This window comes from Neopelma chrysocephalum, unplaced genomic scaffold (genome assembly GCF_003984885.1).
Source record: "Neopelma chrysocephalum unplaced genomic scaffold, ASM398488v2 Primary Assembly neopelma1_119, whole genome shotgun sequence".
NCBI classification, from domain to species: Eukaryota; Metazoa; Chordata; class Aves; order Passeriformes; family Pipridae; genus Neopelma; species Neopelma chrysocephalum.
In genome coordinates this window covers 6815513-6835624 of record NW_020897781.1, presented here as the reverse complement: position 1 = coordinate 6835624, position 20112 = coordinate 6815513, and positions in this window count along the sequence as shown.

Here is a 20112-nt window from a genome sequence, read left to right as displayed (position 1 = left end):
TTCTGGAGGGATAGTTCTTTAGTTTTTACAGAGCTTAGGGTGACTAAGCACCTGCTCTGATGAAGGTCTGTAGGTTGCTCGGAGCACAAAAAACCAATAAAAATTTCTCAGTAGCAACTTAGAATCACAGAATCATTAAATTTGGAAAAAACCTCTGAGATCACCGAGTCCAACCTTTGACCTGATACCTCCATTCCCACTAAACCAAACACTTCTTACAAACGTTCATGAATGCAGTCTTAAAAAAAGCACAGCAAGATCCACACCAAAGCAATGAAACATGCAACAAATCACACGAGTTGGCATCTGATGTGAAGTGGCACCAGTCCCCTGCACCCAAAGTATCTGCAGTGACTTGAGTGAGCTAAGGATGGAGCCCTGAGACTTTTAGTCTGGCCTAGACAGCAAGGCTGGAAATTCTGCAGTGCAAGAGGGAAATTAGACCTGATGTTCTCGATTTCTTCAGTTGTATCTGCAGTTCAGGTGGCTGCATTCAAATGTCTTTTCATTGTCATCTGAAAGAAGAGGACCCAACTCCAGAGAATCCAAGGGTACCTGTTACAGCACTTCACGTTCACGTGTGAGCAGATTTGAAAACAAAATACCATAACCTGCTCTGAAAACATCCCAGTTGTTTCCCCAGATCTTCCTTGAGGCTCTTCACATCTTTAATGCGATTACTCTGACCCACACCTCCTCAGAATCAATGCTGTTATTGATGTTAAACTGCAGTGGCTGATTTAGATTCCTATGACATATGGACTCCTGTCCACCAGGTACTCAGCTGCAACCACTAAACTCATTCCACTTAGATCTCAGCTCCAAATAGAGTATTAGGGATAAACGGTCAGTGCTTTAATGGTCATTTCACACTTCATCATCAACTCATCCATTCTCTGCATGTGCCACTTAAGTCTTCCATTCTGTTCCCTCAAATATATCATAGCGAAAATGAACATGACAAAACAAATGTTGAAAAAAGCAACCTTTGCTTGTTGTTGGTGGGTTTTTTTCCCCTCTAACTAAATGGCGAATTGTCCCATTATACTCATTTCCTGCAAAATATGTATCTCCAGGACCTTCAGTGCAGCAAAGCAAAGCACTGCCACAGTCATCTTCAGTGTGGAGTGCTTCTGTTTTACATACTGACACGCATTTTAACATGAAAAAGGTCAGAGATGGAAACAGCACAGCTTGTTGCTGTGACAGCAGACATTTAACAGAAAGACTTCTGGACACACTACAGTTTAAAATAATTTAGTAAAATAATTGCCATGATTGATTTTTTAGGTCCCTGAGTTCATACCACACACTTTTGTGTGACAACTCCCTTCAGTGCTGTTTTTTCTTTCTTCTATATTTTTTTTTCTCTCCAGCAATGACAAGAAATGCATTTCAAATAAGTTCTGGGTTGTTGTCGAAGTTTGATCAGATTCACAAACTCCACCATCATTTGTTGTCTAGGACCAGCCTAAGGAGCTGTTGCCAATCTTTGCCCAACACTGGCAGCATAAGGCCAGCAGGAAATCACCCTGTTAAATGAACTTTTGACAGCCTGCCCTTCTCAGCCCACTTTGTAAGGAATGCAGCACTTGCTTTTGCTGCAAACACGGGCATTGCTACAGCAGTGGCCACATCAGGACTGCACAGTACATCTGCCCCAGAAAACAATTAGTGTGGATATTACAAGTGAAAGCCAGAAAGGATTATGTTTGAGGGAGAAAAGCAACTGTGAGACACCAGAGAAATAAGCAAAGCTGTTGAACTTGGGAGAAGCACAAAGTCCATTCCATATAACACTTGTTAAAGCTGATTTAGGCACAATAGTACCTACAAACTGACTGTCACACAGGGTTACAAGCCAGACTTGCTCCACGGTTGATGGGGGAAAGCAGAGATGTCTGATGACAGCTCAGTGCCCTTGTGAACAAACATCAGCTGATCTTTGGAGAGTGATTTGGTGCAATCCCAGAAGGAAACCCCCTCAATGTACTGCAGGAAATATGGGTACAGTGATTACATCAAGTGCATAATATGGCACATATGTAATGATTCAGTGCTGCAAGGTAGATTTCACAATGTCAACTCAGAAAGCCCAGTCCTTTCCAAGGGAGAATTAGTAGAAGAGATTATCATATTTAGAATAAGTGTGTAACAGAGCATTCATCCTAAAAGCAGGAGAAATTGTTTTTAGTCCAGCTCAACAAGGGGGTTCAAAGCTCCCCTTTCCAGAGGTGTGTGATTGTCAAAGCCTGAGCTTTAGGTTTTATTCACATCTCTCCTCACTCATTGTCTTCAAAACCACCTTATTTGGGAGCAAGATGTCCAGCCTTACATTGGCATGGTCTGATTATTAACCCCCTGTAATAAGCTCTGTCCCTTGCACACATTTATTTTAAAAAATCATGTTTGGTCCAAGACACAGTCCTAATTAAGGCAGCAAAAAGGAATCACATGGTAGAAAAAAAATTAGGGAACTTTAAAAAACCCCACAACACAAAAGATCTTTGGTAAAAAGTAAACAAGATTGATTGAGCACAATGTGCAGAGGAATTAGAAATCTAAACCCAGGTCATAGCACAGATCTCCATGAGAAAGAAATCAAAAGGGACTTTGTTTTCATTTTTAAGTGTAAGAATCATATTTGTTAAAAATAAAATCCCTATTCTGATCTCCAGTCTGGACCTAAGAAATTAGATGTTTTACTTAAACATAGTTTTCTTCAAGGATAATTCAGTAAAATTCTAAGTAGATGTATATTAAAAAAAGAAAATATTTGAGTTTCACTTTTCTCAAGCAGCACATGTTGTCTCACAACGGTCAAATGCTGCTCATGCATATCCATATGAACTAAAATGGTACAGGAATGCCAAAGATGGCCAAAACTGCTCTCAAGCCTCGTACAGTCTTTTTTTTTCAGAGGACAAAAAGCTTTAAAAATAGATTTTTAAGTCATAGTTAAAACTACTGTTTTAAAAACAGCTGTAACAGTAGATGAAGTAGATTCACTATAAATAAAACTTATTTTGAGATATATCTAAATTAAAATCCCAGGTCCTGCTGTTGATGTCAGGACTTCAAAGGGTGAGAACACCAGCTCTGGAGTTTGCAGCTCTGTCTCTGCTGCACCCACAGCCTGCAAAAGCCAGACTTCAAAACAACACAGGAAGAGTGGTTTGCCCAGAGACTTTTCCCCCGACCATGAGATCATCAAATAACACAATCCATCCTTCTGCTTTACAAACATCAGCCTCAGCTGTGGAAAGCATTTATGTGGGTAAAGGAAAGTGGGAGGTAAAGTCCTTTTCTGAACAGAGAAGATTCCTTGAAGAGGGTTTACATGAGAGTCTGGACTAATATTGATGTTTGATTTTACCTTCTTATACAGTGCTAGTCATCTCATATATGGATTGGAGGGACATTCTCTCTTCTCCAGTCCTCCTGATTTGATGTGATAAGGGAGATGATGGATTAGCCCTTTCCTTGATACAAGGGGGGTGTATCCCTCCCTCTCTTCCTTCCTGTTCCTCTTCTCATCTCTGACTGTGCCACATCTGTCCCAGAATCTCAATGTTCCACTACTAAATAGTTGTTTTTCAAGCACCACACAGGAGTGGGAATATCACTGAGCACATATATAAGTGTATATATACAGGAGTAATGGGATCAAACTGGAAGAGGAAAAATTTAGGTGAGATATTGGGAAGGAATTCTTCCCTAGGAGGGTGGGGAGGCCCTGGCACAGGTTGCCCAGAGAAGCTGTGGCTGCCCCATCCCTGGAAGTGTCCAAGGCCAGGTTGGACGGGGCTTGGAGCAACCTGGGCTAGTGGAAGGTGTCCCTGCCCATGGCAGGGGGTGGGATTGGAGGGTCTTTCAGGTCCCTTCCAACCCAACCCCTCCTATGATTCTGTGTTGCACAAAGTTCAGCTCCAGCGCTGGAAAATTGGAACAGCAGGTTCCTGTTGGAAACACAAACCCAAGGCACCCAATTGCCACATCCTGCTGAAGTACCAAGACTGCACAGCCTCTCCTTTAAAGCTAAATTAGAGTTTGTTCACTTCAAAGACACAACACAGCCAATTTGTGATAGTGTTGCTCACGCAAACTATTACTGATCTGAAACGCAATACTCAAATGTACGTGGAAGCTTTTGACTTCTCTCTTGTTCTTAGTACACTTAATTTTGACAGCTCTAAACAAATGTCAAACTTGCTTTCAATTTCCTCCCTCTCCCTCCCCACACTTTGTGCTGGTGCATTACTAACAGAATTAAAACTTGAAAATAGCCTTAGGCTTTCTAACCACTTCTGAACGGTACTGGAGCCTTTTGTCTATTTCAGAATAAAAACTCGAAGATACTAATTTTGCCATATTTTTAAATAATAAACTAACAAATGTTCATAGCTAAAATGGGCTGTAAAACGCAAAGAACAAAAAAAAAAAAAGAAGGAAAGAAAAATGGATACCATATTGCAAAGGAAAAAGAGTTAGATTGTCATGAATCTGAAAGGAAATCAATAGGACAACTTTGGAGACCCATTTCAATCTGTTGTTGACATTGTTTTCTAGTAGTAATTTTCTCAAAATGTTAACAGTATTGAGTTTGCTTATTGATTCTATTATTTTTGACCTTGCATTAGTGTGGGCTAATCTTACATGCCATAAAATTTCCTTTCACAGCTAAAATTATTGTATGGCTCTAGGGGAAAGTTCCAATCAGGTCACAGCCCCCTTAGGATTTTGATGAGCAGATAACTAGCAATAATGAGTTATTTTGGCTTTCTACGTACCTTTCTGTTGTTTACATTTTATTGCAGAGTTTAGGCAGCGTCTTCATGCAAGTGATCAATGTATTGACTGAAATCCCAAAATCAGAAGGAATTGAAAAGTCAGCTCAGAGCAGCTGGGTGGGTCCATCTCCACGGGAGTGGATGGCATAAACATACAGATGTGGAATGAGTGAAGCACCCGTGTTCCTCCCCTGCCTGGGGATGTGGCTGCAGAGCATCACCAGCTGTTGCAACATTTATGATTCAGCAGCAAAAAGAGCAACTCCACCTGTCTGTCCACACCAGCAAGAACACACTATAACAAAGAGGACGAGCAGATTATCCTCCTGATATAAATTTATGTCATGTGTTCCAACACAGACACCTGTGACACCTTATTTTCATTCCCTTGGACTTATGCATTAATTACAGAGCTATTATTTTTACTCAGGATTCCTGTATTAAGTGCTCAGAAGGGGCAGTGCTGAATTAATCAGCAGCTACTACATGGTTCAATGGTTTAGCACCATTACCAGGGGCTTAAACGTTTCTCAGAAGACAAACCCATTTGTTTCAGGGAGGATCTTCCAGAGACTCCTGGATGCTGAGTCTCTGAATTCATCCCTAGTCCACAAATGGGAATTTCAAGTTTCAAGCCACGCTGAACTGACACTTAATGCTAAACTGGACATGTGTCTTTGCTAAAAATCTAATTTTGTGAGCAAACTGCATATCCATTTGGGGCTAAGCAGCTATTTTCATAGCACCACAAATAGTCTGACATTTTGAGTTCCTGACAGCTACAGTGGCTGTTCAGAAAGCACCCAAACAGCCCACAGTCAGGCTGGTATCAAAAGGAGATATTTTGGATTCTGCAAACTCATAAAGGTCTAGACATACCCAGATGTTCCTTATAAAAGAAGTTTAACACCAGAGAAAAGACACCCAAAGATAGGCTAAGTGCCCTGCTTGAAGGCTGCATAGTATATACGTCCCCAGAGGAGAGAGCTGGAGGGAGATTTATTGTTTGAGGCTTTTAGCCTCAAGCTTAATTTTTAAAGGTATGTATTTCCCTAGAAACAAGATAGTTCCATTTAAAAGTCACAGGTGCCCTGAAGCTCTGCTTAGAAGATTACCTCAAATTTCATTTAATAACGGGCTTGAAACTGGAGTCAAATTATTTATTACAACGGGCAATATTTTTGTCTGTTTTTCCCTTATGGTCATCTTAGGTGCTAAAAGGGCTCAATAAAAATTAAAAATGATAGCAGCTTCTACTGTTCTGCTGATGAAGAGTTTTTCTTTGAACCATCTTTAAACCTGATATATAGTTCCAACCAAGCCTTCCATGTAATCCTAAAATAAAACAAGTAGCAGTTCATCCCAGTTTATCCCAGGCTAATGCACCCCAGCCTCGTGTCGTGTTTTTACAGTTTTGATGTGCAAATCCTGACAGCAGCAATCACTCTGGGAACACAAACCTGAGTTTGCACCAAAATCCAGTACTTACAACTAGGTAGACTACTCTGCAATGGTTTAAATTAAAGATTTTTGTACAGATAAGGTTTGGAAAGTTGATCAAGAGAGAGAGATCAAAAAGCTGAAGGAGAGTTTTCACTTTCTGGACAATTTGGAAAATTCTGAAAGGTTTATTCTCTTGCTCTGTATTTTGATTAGGGGAAAAAAAACCCCAAAAGTTTGTTCTAAAGAGAATCCTTAGAGATACATCATCATGGCTAGGCTTCGCGAACGAAGATTTGGGAAGGGCTCTACCCATTTTTCATGCAAGCGCGTTGGTGGCTAAAAAGGCCAATACGAGAAAGGCAAGTCCGGTTGCAAAAGACACAGCAGAAAGACTCCTTAGATGGTATATTCTGCAAGGTTCGATTCTTTCTGCGTTGTCTTTTCTCCTCAAGAGTGATCCTGCGTGCCTTCTCAAAAGCATCAGCAGCGTTATAAATGGTCTGTCTCCAGGCCTCCCGATTAGAGGCCAGAGTGGATCAGTTATGGTGATCAATATGCCCGAGGCTGAGTTGTTGCTTCAGGGAGTCCTTGTATCTTTTCTTTGGAGCTCCTCTCTTGCGGCAGCCAGTGGCAAGTTCACCACCTTAGAGATACACACACACACAAAAAACTAGGTGAAAGGGTAAGCAATATATTCATGTGTAAAAGTTGCAGTTGGAAAATAAAATTTAAAAGAAAATGCAATTTTTTGACAGCGACAGTTTCAAAATGAGATTAGAATTGTGTTTAAAAAAAAAGAGGTTTTTTTTTTAGAAACAGCTGTTGTTCTTTGTCCCTCATAAGTAGGATCAATCCACACACTTGCTGAACATTTGGGTTTTCCTGAATCAGTATTTTCCCATTGAAAACAGTATGAAAATACTTTCATTGCAATTACACCATGAAATATTTCTTTACTAAATCAGAAGTGATATGTCTAATTTTCTCTTAAAGAAACTTATGGCCCTTTTTCTAGAAACGCAAGAGCTATTAGGACTTTTCATTAATTACTTTAAAAAATTTTAAAAGACATTTTATTAACTATGAGAAGCCAGCAAAAATCACATAATGAAAAGTTCTATTTTGTTGTAAGGTCTCTATTGTCCCACAGTTTCAGAAAACAGCTTTCATCCCAACGGGCTGGAAATGCCATACACTCCACAGCACTGTGCTTAAGCCCACTAAGAAAATACTTGAGCACTTACTTAAATATTATCCAGGTTGTCTAATCTGTATTGTCTACTTTTGCTGTTATTACATTTTTGTGGTATTGGATAAAGAACAAAGGAGGAAAAAGTTGGAGAAGATTTAAAGAAGCACGAAGCCAAAATAACTTTCAAGAGCGGAATTTTTTTGTTTTTTGACCTCAAGGGGGGAAAGCATTTTCCAGGACCTAATTTGATAAACAATCAGTTTTGTTTCTCTGCAGCCCAGTTAAAAGGAATTTAAGAAATCAAAATAGAGAGATATTTGCTCTATTAAAATGACACAGGCAGAGTATGTTTTGATTTTGTTGTAAGAACAAGAACTTTCTCAAACTCAGAGATGCAAAGATGAAGAAGCCCAAGCCAGTTCTTACAAGACCCATCAATAGAAACCTACAGAAGCTCTTACATGCAAGAATAATCATCATATATGGGTTCCTAACACGGGATTCTGAAAGGGAACTCATGGTCAGCAGTTTTACAGGCACCATTAAGTCTGAGTAGAAGTTGACAGAGTTTAGGGCATGAGTCTCCTTTGAGCTATGACTACCTTGGATGTCTCTGGCACTGCAAATGCACCTTAAAATGAGCATAAATCACACTCAGGAGTGGCTACAAAGCTTCCGAAAAGCATCAATGAAAGGCAATGAAACTCGAGCTTCAAAGTCACTTTGGTGCTTTTTCAAATTGTTAAAGAAATCCTTCAAATCCTTCTAAAAGGCAGGAGAAACCAGGGCTGCAGCCTGAGGATACAGCCAGTGCCTCTCTGCTCACAGGGAGTGGCCAGGAAGGATCTGACACGACATCCGTGTGTTGGTGGGTAAATTATAATTACTTCTATGGTTATGTACTGAAACATCTCTCACTGCTCCCTAAGGATGCTGCATTTCCCAGGATCACACTGTGATGGGCATGTGGGCACCTGGATGTTCCATATGCATGAAAGTGAAAACAATCAATAAGCTCCTGACTCTCTTGTCTCACAGATCCTTGAGCCTTTTTTTGTCCATTAATTTGGTTTGTTTGGGGTTTTTGTTTGTTTGTTTGTTTTTTTCCCTGACTCCCCTCCAGCTAGATTTAATGATTATCCTCTTGGAGACCAAAACCAGACTTTCCTTCCTGCACCAAGTCTGTTGCATGAACTTTAGGAAGCGAGTCTCTACTCTCTTCCTCCATTCTCCTAAAGTGGTTTTCAAGTAGTGGGCCCCAAGCCCCACAGATGATATAAATCATAATGAACTCGCAAATTGAGCAAAAAACATTGGTTTGTAAAATGTTATTAGTTGTTTAAATTTTACATGTTCCAATAATCAGTAAACTGGAAGTTTTACACATGACAATGCAAGGGGGTGAATGGCAAAGCCATTGCAGGGACCTGCCGAGGGCATCACTGTGTCTCACCTCTGTTCATTTTTGTAATATTATATATAATATAACATTACTACACCAAAAGTAATAGTAACTTAAATATGCACGCATTTAATAATGATAAAGTCAAAACTGGCACTTTATATGCAAGCCAGAGGCCAGGCAGAGCTACCAACCAGCACCAGTGGGATAAAACCTTTGGGAAACGCCACAAAAATGTCTGCTGAAAAGAGGCAGAGGAAAGCAGGGGCTGGGAAAGCAGCTGTGGGTTCAGGAGTTATAGTAGCAGTAAATAGCAAGCACTGCAGCTCCTTGTAAAGGCACAAACCCCTGGGCCAGGCCTGGTGATTGATGTGCTCACAGCTTCTTTAACCCAAAGCGAGGATGAACATCAAACTCACCATCAGCTTTGGCAGAACGCTTTTCCTTGTAAGTTCTGGGACAAAAAGGGACAGAACGGGCCAATTTGCACATGCAGAGTCCCACTGTGTACCCAGGGCTGATTTCCCTGTTTCCAGCAGTCACTTGCATAAGAAATTACCCAACCTGAGAGCTACTAAATGCAGAGTTGCAGTAACTACAGAGATGAAAAAACTGGCTTATTTTCTTTATGTGTTTTCACATCACCAGGTTTCCCCAAATCTGGGACCGTTACAAGGATCACACCTTCCCAGCACACCTTCCTTTGTCTGCACACTTGGTCTCTCTCTGTTGCTGGAAATAGCTCCTAATTCGTTATTATCACTGACATTTCCTGCAATTTCCCGTGTTTCCCTGGCACTGCCTGTTTCCTCGTTTCATTATTATCAAACAGCTCTGCTGTGATAGACTACTGGTCCTCATCTTCATATTGATTAACTTCATTTTCACATGCATCATCCTGATTTTCAACATCTTCAGCGCAGTCTTTTCACAATGAGTCATTTGCAAGACAGATTTTCGTTACTGGAGCCATCCCCAGCGTGGGAATGTGCTGGACCAGTTTCAGGTGCAAGGCCACATTTTGCTCAGGATTAGAATAAGTCACAAATGCACGTACAAAACTCACCAGGATAATTCAAAACCTCCAGTGGTGTAGGGAATAAACCAATTCTGTCCCACAGTGTTTGCTTCTCCTTGCCTTTTGGCTGTCTCGGGGAAGGAATATGCCAATCATCCTCGAGCTTGATCATTATCAATGTAATTAAAATGCAATTTATTTTTTTGGATTAATTTGTAGATTAAATGGAGTCATTTTATTACGTTTATCTCGGACATCTAAAATATTTAAGCATTTAGCATTACCAAGTCAGCTAAATAAATCTTTAATTTAGTATAATTAGATTTGTTTAAATTAAGAAACGTATTGATATTGCAAAATACTTTCATGTTCATTTGGAAGACTAAATTAGAACTTAAAATAACTTGTAGTTGTCCCTGCTTTTTCAGTGTACAGGTCATAAAATACAGTTATCTAACACGACACACACTCTTCTCTACACACTAATCCAGGCCCTCACAACTTATTGTACTGTTGCATCAGTCTTTGGAGCTCATTCCGGCAAGAAGAGGAAGGCATCTGTTGCGTTGAGGACATACAGGCAAAAAAAAAATGCTCTGGAAGCTTCCAAAAGCAGGTTTGCTGAGGAAGGGGGTAGGCAGGGCAGTGCTGCCGTGGGTGATGCCACAAGGCAGCACCCAGAGCTCTGCTGGGAACCCCAACACAAGAACATAACAGCTCTGACAGGGAGATTATTGCTCTCTAATGCCCTTCTAAAACCCAGGAGCATGAGATGAGGTTGTCTTCATCTTAATGTGGGTGATTACAAATGTTAGTGCAGGTCATAAAATTATCAGCTCTTATACTGAACTCCTGCTCTAGAGCCAAACTTCAGCAGGTAAGAGGAACTGGAAAGTAGCGTAGCCAGCAGAAACAAAGTGGGGTGCACACAAGCCAGGAGGAATGGTTTGCTCAAAAAACACACTCAGGAGTGGCTGCAGAAGCACCATTTCCCCTCTTTTTTCTTTGTGAACTTATTCTTCACTGGGAACAGACTCCAGCCCTCCTGCAGCAAACTGTCAGCTTGATCTGCAGAAAAGTGAGGAGAGGAGGGAGGCAGGAATAGAGGGAGAGGAGAAGCTTTGGGGCAACCTGATTGTGGCCTTCCAGGATCTGAAGGGGTCAACAGGAAAGATGAAGAGAGACTATTTACAGGCTTGAAGTGACAGGACAAGGGGGAATGACTTCAGACTGACAGAGAGCAGGGTTAGGTTGGGTATTAGGAAGAAATCCTTCCCTGTGAGGGTGGGGAGGCCCTGGCACAGGTTGCCCAGAGAAGCTGTGGCTGCCCCATCCCTGGAAGTGTCCAAGGCCAGGTTGGATGGGGCTTGGAGCAACCTGGGCTAGTGGAAGGTGTCCCTGCCCATGGCAGGGGGTGGCACTGGTTGAGCTTTAAGGTCCCTTCCAACCCAGACCATTCTATGATTGTAAGAAGGACTATTCAGATGGTGGATTTTTGGCAAAGCCACCCTAACTAATTTCATCTTTCCCCATCCTCCAGATTTCTTCAACCATTCTCTCTGACCTCTTTTTTGGACTCCGATCTGCTCAAACTGTAGTGCCCCGAAACAAGTGTAATTGAGCATCACTGGACAGAACAGAGGGATTATTTCCCATATCTGGGAATTTTCATTTGGTCATTCTCACCTATTCCAGTTGCTTCCCACAGAACAGCACTGGTGACTCGCACTCACCTCATGCTCAACTGACTGACTTGCAGAACCTGCTCCTCAGCAGTTGTTCCCATATCTTCTTTTTGCTCAGTTGATTATTCTCACCGAGACCCAGGACCTTGAATTTGTCTTTCTTCAACTGCATCCTTTGCTTCAGGTTATTTCCCCTGCTCGTATCACTTGGAATTCTAATCCTGTCTTCCAGCATAATCACAGCCCTTCTCAGTTTGTGTCATTTGGAATGGTAATCAGCACTGTCTCTGGTCCATCACACAGATCTCTAATGAAATATCACCAGACCTACAGAAACTCACTTAATATTATCTTTCTAGTTCTACAGGAAGCCATTGAGGAGTATTTTTTAGGCAAGTTTTTAAACTAACTGGTATTTCCATCTGGGTCATGCTGGTTACTGGGATGTCCTGCAAAGCTCTCCCAAAATCCTCTGCTGAAGAAATGGACCTGTGACTATGGACATCATCCACAGGGAATGGCTACAGGTTTATTTTGAAAAGCAATTGCTCCAAGTTTTGAGATGTTGGCAGGGAGCATTAGTGGTTTCACCTGCTATTTTTATGTCTTCCGGATGCAGGATAAAAAGCAGGATCTATCCATCAGCTGTCAACTTCTCTTCAAGCCTCACACAAATTAAAATTGATTGAAATTATATTCCAGGGTTCTGTATAACTCAGCCTTAACATGGGTACATGTGTGCACCTGCACACTTGCATATGTTTGCTGATAAATTCTGCTACATTAAATTGTGCTTACATATTAATAAGTTTACAGCCAGTTTTATAATTGATGTGAAGGTGAGTGCAGATCCTGGGGTTTGCTCTCAGAGCTAAGTCTGAGTCCAACAAATTACATGCATGATTTTGTGCTGATAAAGCTGAAAGTTTTCCCAGTTTTTTTTTTATATTCCTGCACAGACAGAATATGAGCCAGATTTATCCATGGACTGTATCATGACACTGGAATCAAGACACGTTTGTTTTAGCCACCCATATTTCAGAGAATCACAGAATTGTTTGGGTTGGAAGGGACCTGAAAGACCCTCCAATCCCACCCCCTGCCATGGGCAGGGACACCTTCCACTAGCCCAGGTTGTTCCAAGCCCCGTCCAACCTGGTCTTGGACACTTTTGGGGATGGGGCAGCCACAGCTTCTCTGGGCAACCTGTGCCAGGGCCTCCCCACCCTCACAGGGAAGGATTCCTTCCCCATCTATCACCTAAATTTCCCCTCTTTCACTTTGAACCTGTTACTCCTGCCCTGACACCATGGACAAACCTCTCTCCTTTATCCACAAATTTGTACCTGCATTTCTATGAGTGGCTGCATCCACATTTTTCACATTTCCTCTGGAATTCCTTTTACTGCCTCTTCTAACAGTCAGTCCCTCATTTTAGGAAACACTTCTCGTCTGATGAACCAGCTCTTAAAAACCTCATTTTAAAACCCCATAAGTGCCTGCATTTTTCATGAACTTTGGCTGCATGTGGGCTCAAGGATGGCATATTCTTCATTTCCACATTAGGAAAAAAAGCCCGACATGAGAATTCCTGTGGTATTAACAGATCACTTTGTTTGATCGGTTTAAAGGGGACTCAAAAGCAACACATTCACCTTGATCCTTGACTCTCTGCAGGATCAGCCACTGCCAGGCTCTGGGGGACACTGTGCCTGTCGTGACTTTGCTGAGCCAACTCGTGGGGAGGACAGTTTTATGAAATCCTGAGCTCCCTGGAGAAGGGTGTCAGACTTGGTGCAGAGGAAAAGCTGGCAATCCTGTGCACACATCCTTCTGCACATCATAAGGAGGTGACAGTTACGAGAGTGTTTATTAGAGTGGAAATTTTCCATGCTCCCGTGGCATCTGATAACTGTTCTCTGCACTAACGAATGGCCGTCAGGAGGAAGCCGGAGCATAAAGTAAAAAATTCAAAATTCAGAAGGAGTTTCAGGTTTGCAGGCAGCAAAGACTCCTCCTGTGTCTCCCACAGCCACGGAGCAGCCCAGTGAAGGATCAAATGCAGTTCTGATCCACCACAGTCAGGGAGATGAGACCACACAATAATTATACAGACACTCTGCCAGCTGCCTGTACTCTTCCCTTTCAGACACAGGCATTTCACAGACTGCAAGATAATGCTCATGATGCACCATTTGAACCAAGTTTCCATCTCACATTTATCCTGCAGGCATAAAATTTCACATTTGCAAATTACTGTTTGGATGTCCTAAGATAAAGGTTTGAGTATCTGAAGGAAAAGGAGATTGTTTTCAAAACTCCACCTTTTCCCCCAGAACAGTCCTGTTCGGCCACATGAGAGTCTCCCTTGCTCATCAGCAGAGTTGGTGTGTGAGTGATTGTGCTCACACCTGCCAGGCTTCCCCGTGTCACTTCACACAGGCTGCTCAAAGGGACACAGGGGTTTTTTTGGGTAGCACCTTTATTATTGCAATGACTATGCCACTTGTATGGTTTTTCCTAAAAAAGGGTTCATGTTGCCTTTTGAATTCTTATTAATTAGTTAAATGTGCCTGTTGTGTTTAACAACCTGAAAGAACAAGCAAGGGAATTCTGAATCCTTCCCCTGAACTCTGGTGCTCCCCAGTCCCTGTTGAGGAGCCGGAGGCATCAGTGGACAAGTGGTCCCAGTCTCTGACCACAACATTATCCAGTTATTCACCAATAAAGCTTTACTGAACTGCCCCCCTACAGCACTTCTAGCTTGAGATAGGAGAGTCTCAGGACAGGGACAGTTATCAAGGAAGTAGGAATCCACACATTTCACACAGCCCATAAAGGGCACTGTCACAAACACGGGGCAGCATCGTTCCCTCTCCAGAGCTGGCCATAGTCCCCTCTCCTCTCTGTATCAAATATACTCCAAATCACTGAAATAGCAGAAGAGCTTCTCTTTCCCCCTGATTTTCTCTAGGTAATATAAAATTCAGCATTCAAGGTGCTCTTTTAAAAGTAGGTTACCTCCCGATGAAAATAAGAGTTCATATTTGTGCTGACAATAGTGGATGATGTTTGTACTGCGCTGCCTGTATAAAAAAACCCCCACAAAACACCAAGAACAAAAGATGCCTTTACTCCCTCACTAAAATTCCCTCAGTTTGAGTCAAGGACACCTTTCACCACTTCAACCAGCAAGGAAATGCTTTCACACCCAACTGAATTGTGAACTGCAGAGCAACACACTCACTATTTTCACAACAAGCAGGGAAACTTTCATAACTGCAAAGACTTCTAGAGGATGTTTTTTTCCCCCCCCCTTGAAATAAAGAAAGCTGATTTTTACAGGAAAGATCCATCTTCTGTGCGTGTCACCCCCCACGCCTCGGAGCTGTAATTCCTCCAGTACTCCCTGTAAGATCTCTAATCTTTACAGTCAAGCACAAAAGCTGCTAATATAAATATTTGCAATACTCTCATATGCTGGAGAGTCTTGAGTGATGAACTGTGGTGTAATTTGCAGCCCACTGGCTGTGGGTGCTGTTTCCATTCTGCAGCAGGAATGTGGTGGTGTGACAGAAAGCATTAAACAAGGAGAAGGTTTTACACAGTGTTAACTACAAGCTTTTGCCACTTCACAGCAAAATACTACAACGGATTTGTACTACTTCTAATAAGACAAGGCTAAGTAAATCAGGGTCACCAAGTGGACTGCTCCAGTGAGTTATGAAAGTGAGAGCAACAAACTTGAATTTACAATGCGTGCCCTTTAGCTAAATCTGAGATTTGTTGCAGTTATTTTGGCCTTATTAAAGTATAATATTAACGTCCATGAGAGAAAATTTGTTATTCCAAAGACACTTCTATACCAAACAATACTATATTTAGAGACAATAACTATCCTGCATTGCATAATCTGGCATTTGTGCCACAAGGGAGTCATGTGGCATTATTCACTAATGACAGAAAGGCTTCTGGCTCCTTTTCCTGGCATAATAAATATCTCTTTAGAACAAACTAGAGGGAGTGTGCTAGGGTAGTGTGCAACTGTAAGTTTAGTTTTTTGTTTGTTTGTGAGGTTTGGTCTATTTTCTTTTTTTCATGGAAATTAGTCTGAGAGGTTTTCAGCCCTTATGACACTTACTGCTGGTGTGGTAGGAGTTAAACTTCATCAGACTCTAAAAAACAGTAATAAATCAAATAAAACTACCAGGTCACTGCTGAAAATTCAGCTTAAAGAGGGACCTGTTACTGTTTGATGCCCTGCACCAGTCTGGCAAACCCAGGCTGAGGGTTGGGGCACCTGGGAGTCAGAATTCATCACCACAGAATGCAGGTACAGCACAGATTTAGGCTCCTGCTCTTTCAGTGAGGGTGAGATTTCATAATTATTCCATGACTGGGCTGCTCTTGGGCTACAACACACTACAAATAAAAAGTTCTTGGCAAATCTAACTTCAGTTTCTTCTTTTCAGGAGATTTTGGCAAGCAGAATGCGATTCTTAGGTGCCATTCTTAGAAGAATAATATTGATTAAAGAGCAGAATCTAAGCATTTAGGGGAAGGATATTAAACTGAGAAGCTGTACATACACCTATAGCACATAAATCCCTGGGGAGCAAAAAAAAAAAAAAAAAAAAGTCTGTTTACTTTCTTAAAGCTTTCCAGGAGCTGAAGTGATTTCTCCCCTCTCTGTGAGAGACCCAGCCTTTCCCAAACTTGCCAGAGTAGATGTGATTCCCTGTGTTCTTTTCTCTGCCCTAGTTAAAAGTAGTTTTGTCAGTTTGATGACTTTTCCTCCTCCTCAGCAAGGCTAATGCTTTGGCACAGGTCCTTAAAGATGACTGTTTTGCAGTCAGATGGCCTGTCCCACATCAGCCTTCCCTCTATCCCCAGACAGTCCCTCTGCTGTGCTGAATCTGTTTGATTGTAAAAAACAAGAGGTGAAAAAATCCAAGCCCCCCCTAAAAATAACCAAGCCAGGCTGCAGTTATTGCTGAGCAGTTCCACACCCTTCAGTGACCCCAGGGATCTGATTTTCCATGGGTTGATCCACAAAGCACAAGTGATGGGTGTCTCCAAGAGATTCCCAGCTCTGTGCTGGTCACTGCAGATGCACAGCCAAGGGAGGGGAGGACAAGAGTCACCCAAAGTCTACAAACTGCAAAACATTCCTCTATTAAAATCCTTTTGGAACAACAGGTATCTATGGAATGAAGAGACTTTGCTGCTTTGAATCACAACTTTTTGCTCTGACTTGAGAGTGCTCCTAATTCCTCCCTTTTTTGGTATTTTACCCCTTCCAACTCTTTGTCCTCCAGTGCTTTTCTTTCCACCCTTTTTGGCATTTTACCCCTTCCATGCCTTTGTCCATGAGTGCTTCCTTTTCCACCAAAAAGATATTTTTGAGGCACATTTATGGGTGTTGATGGGGTCCCCAGACATCAGTGACTCAGGAATTCCTCCCACTCAGACATCCCATATTTACGTGCCTTGGTAGCTTTTGTCATTTTTCCTTAAAGATGCCTAAATGAGTCTGACAGACACTGAAATGATGCTGCTATTTGTGAATAAAAGGCAGCCACACCTGGCAGCAGCTGGCCATTGTCTTCAGAAGTTTTGCTCAAATGGAAAGATCTGATCCCAAAAGTCTGTGTTTCAGAGCTGGGGGAGGGGGGTTGGGAAGATAACTCCTGGAGCTGCTTCTCATTAAGATACAAGTGCACAATAAAATGGAATGCAGAAAATTAAATCTCCATGGTTTGTGGCGTTGTGCCATTTACCTTCAAGTTTAAAAAAATTAAAAAAAAAATGGCATGAGAAAATGATAAAGAGAAGAAACACAACCAAAAGGATTGAGTAAAATAGTGTGGTAGTGAGTAACAAAAGCCACAGCCCATCTCCCAAAGCCTCCTGAAAAGGCAGAGACCCCCACACACACCACAAACCAGAGACTGAGTTTTGTGGAATTTAGGTTAGAAAACATCACACAGATTTTCCATCCCCTAAAAAATGCCTGTTAGCCACTGCTTTCTGAAGGAAACATTTCTAGAAAACTGTAAAGAGAATATTGCTTCCTTTTTATAGAGCAGAACTGCTCTGCAACAGGTAAATACATATGTTCTTTTATACTTTTCATGCTCTGGATAACACATCCAGGCATTTTATAGCCATCAGCACTGACACAGAACCATCAGCTCACAGACAGTGACAACCCTTCCCAACTCCATCCAAACGGAGGAATTGAAGACTCTGCACCACATCCAAAGTTCTCCAGCCCTTCCAATAGGCAAAACACAATTATTTGTACTGATTTCTGCCAATCCAATTACAATGGAGCAATTAGAAATGAGGCACATACAAGGAATCAATAACCATCCAAAATGAGATCGTGTTGGATGCGGGGGAAAAGCAAAGCAAGGAAGCCCAAACCCAGAGGAGTGTCTCTGTCTGAGCTCTGGTTCCATTCCAGCTGTGAGGAGTCAGGGTGACTCCAGCAAACACTGGACCAGAAAATGAAACCTGCCACAGCCATTGTGTGAGATGGCTCCAGGCACAGCTTGTTTCTCTCATCATTAACAATGCATAGTCTGATGAGACACGACCATTGCAATCTGCTCTGAAAGCCCAAAATCAGGCTCCAAAAATTTTTATGCATATTGGCAGCCACGTATTTTATACAAACATGATTTTCCAGTCAGGTCATAATGCCATCTTAAACTCCGAGTAAATTTTTGCAGCTAAGTTATAAACCCCTGAAAGCAGCATTTTATAATGGAAATGCTGATACAAGCTTAACCAGAGCAGCAAGAAGAGTGCCATACTCTATAAAAATAAAAGTGAATCATAAAGCAGTTAAGGTTTGATTACTATAAAATACCTGGGCTTGAAATTTTGATTCAGACTTGTTTTTTTTTTAATTACATCTCATGACCTAGAGATACTTTTTGGACAGATAATGTCTAGGGAATTAGATCAAAGATGCTTTTTGTAACTTCAGAATACAGCACTAATGTGTTCCATGGTCTCCTTCAAGCATAAAACACAAGACTTTGAAAGTTATTTGGTCTACTTGTAAATAACAGCGGGAAGTGGAGCTTGCAATTAAAGAGAAACTCCTTCTCTGAACTCCAGCCAATCAAAATTGAGTTTTGTAGGGGTAAACAAAAAAAAAAAAAAAAGGCAAAAAAGAAAAAAGGAAAAGCCTCCCAAGATTTCAAAGATGCCTGGTAGGAATATTTCTTAATTGAGCCATGCTTTAGAGCTGCATGGAATTGTTCTTATTAAAAATTGAATAAGAACAGAGGAGAAGAACATGGGAGCTTTTGAGAGATTAGAGCTTTGTAAGATTTACTTAAAAGGTTTCTATTAGACTTCAGGGGTTCTCTCACATCTCAAAAACTCACCTACACAAAACAGTCTGAAAAGTCAGGGTTCCAGCCACCAAAACCTGCAATTGGGTGACTGGAAAACAAGACAAAAGTCCTTCTTTCCAAGACAGCAGCAGTGCTGATGCCGAACCCATGTGTCTTCTTTGTTTGTCAAATAATCCTCATGTTGCTTTTTTAAAACAGGTTCATTTTCAACCTGCATTTCTTCCTGATATTTCTGATTTAACTCATTGAGAACCATCTCTGGCTGGGCTGCTCCCAGTTTCCCTGTTTCCCACCTAACACAGTGTTTGCAGGGGGTTGGATATTTCCAGAACACCCCAGAAGTTTCCTTGCACTGTGAATCTCAACATCCAGAGGGACCAGAGGTATTTTATCTCTGATTAAAGGATCTTCCGCGGGGTGAGCAGGATGTGTAACACACCTTAAAGATCTCGCTGCAAACCCAGGCCCCTTCTGGAGTTTTATCACCTTTCTTCACTAAAACTGCAGGTTTGCTTTGAAATCCTAAAATATGCCACCTGCTCACTTATTTTGGAATAATCCACCTGCAAAAAAACCGGAGCCTCAAAGATTCATCAGATGGAGACAAAAAAACCCTTCTCAGTTCCTTGGCTCCCATCTGTGCTAACCCTGTCTTAGCAAGGGCACCTCCTGCATCATGCCAAGCTTTCAAGTATTGGCAGACTTTGGGGATTTCACAAATGAAACACTTAATACTTCTGGGCAACCTGAGGAGCTTTGCTGATCTTTGTTCATATTGCATTTCCAGCTCCTTCAAAGTTGGCTCCCAGACCAGTTTCCCATTAGGTTTTTTTTTTTTTAATCAAAATCTCCAATGACACATTCCCAGCCCATTCCCCCTCTTTGCAGAGCTATTACATGTTTTAAAAGGAGCTAATCCTGACTCCCACATAACCACCAGTGGGCATGGGAAGCTTCAAAAAAAATGCTGCTGAGTGTGGCTTGGGTTGATATGACAGATATGTGGAAATAAAAATGCTGCTAATAGACTCAGTGTATAGTAATGGAATAGCAATTCAGGCTGTACTTGCTTTAGTTTGAAGGAGGGAGCACTCTTGATCAATCCAATCTGGGGAAGATTGCTCAGAAAAAAAAAAGAAAAAAAAGGAAAAAATAAAGAAAAAAATGAAAAAAAAAGAAAAAAGGAAAAAAACAAAAAGAAAAAAGAAA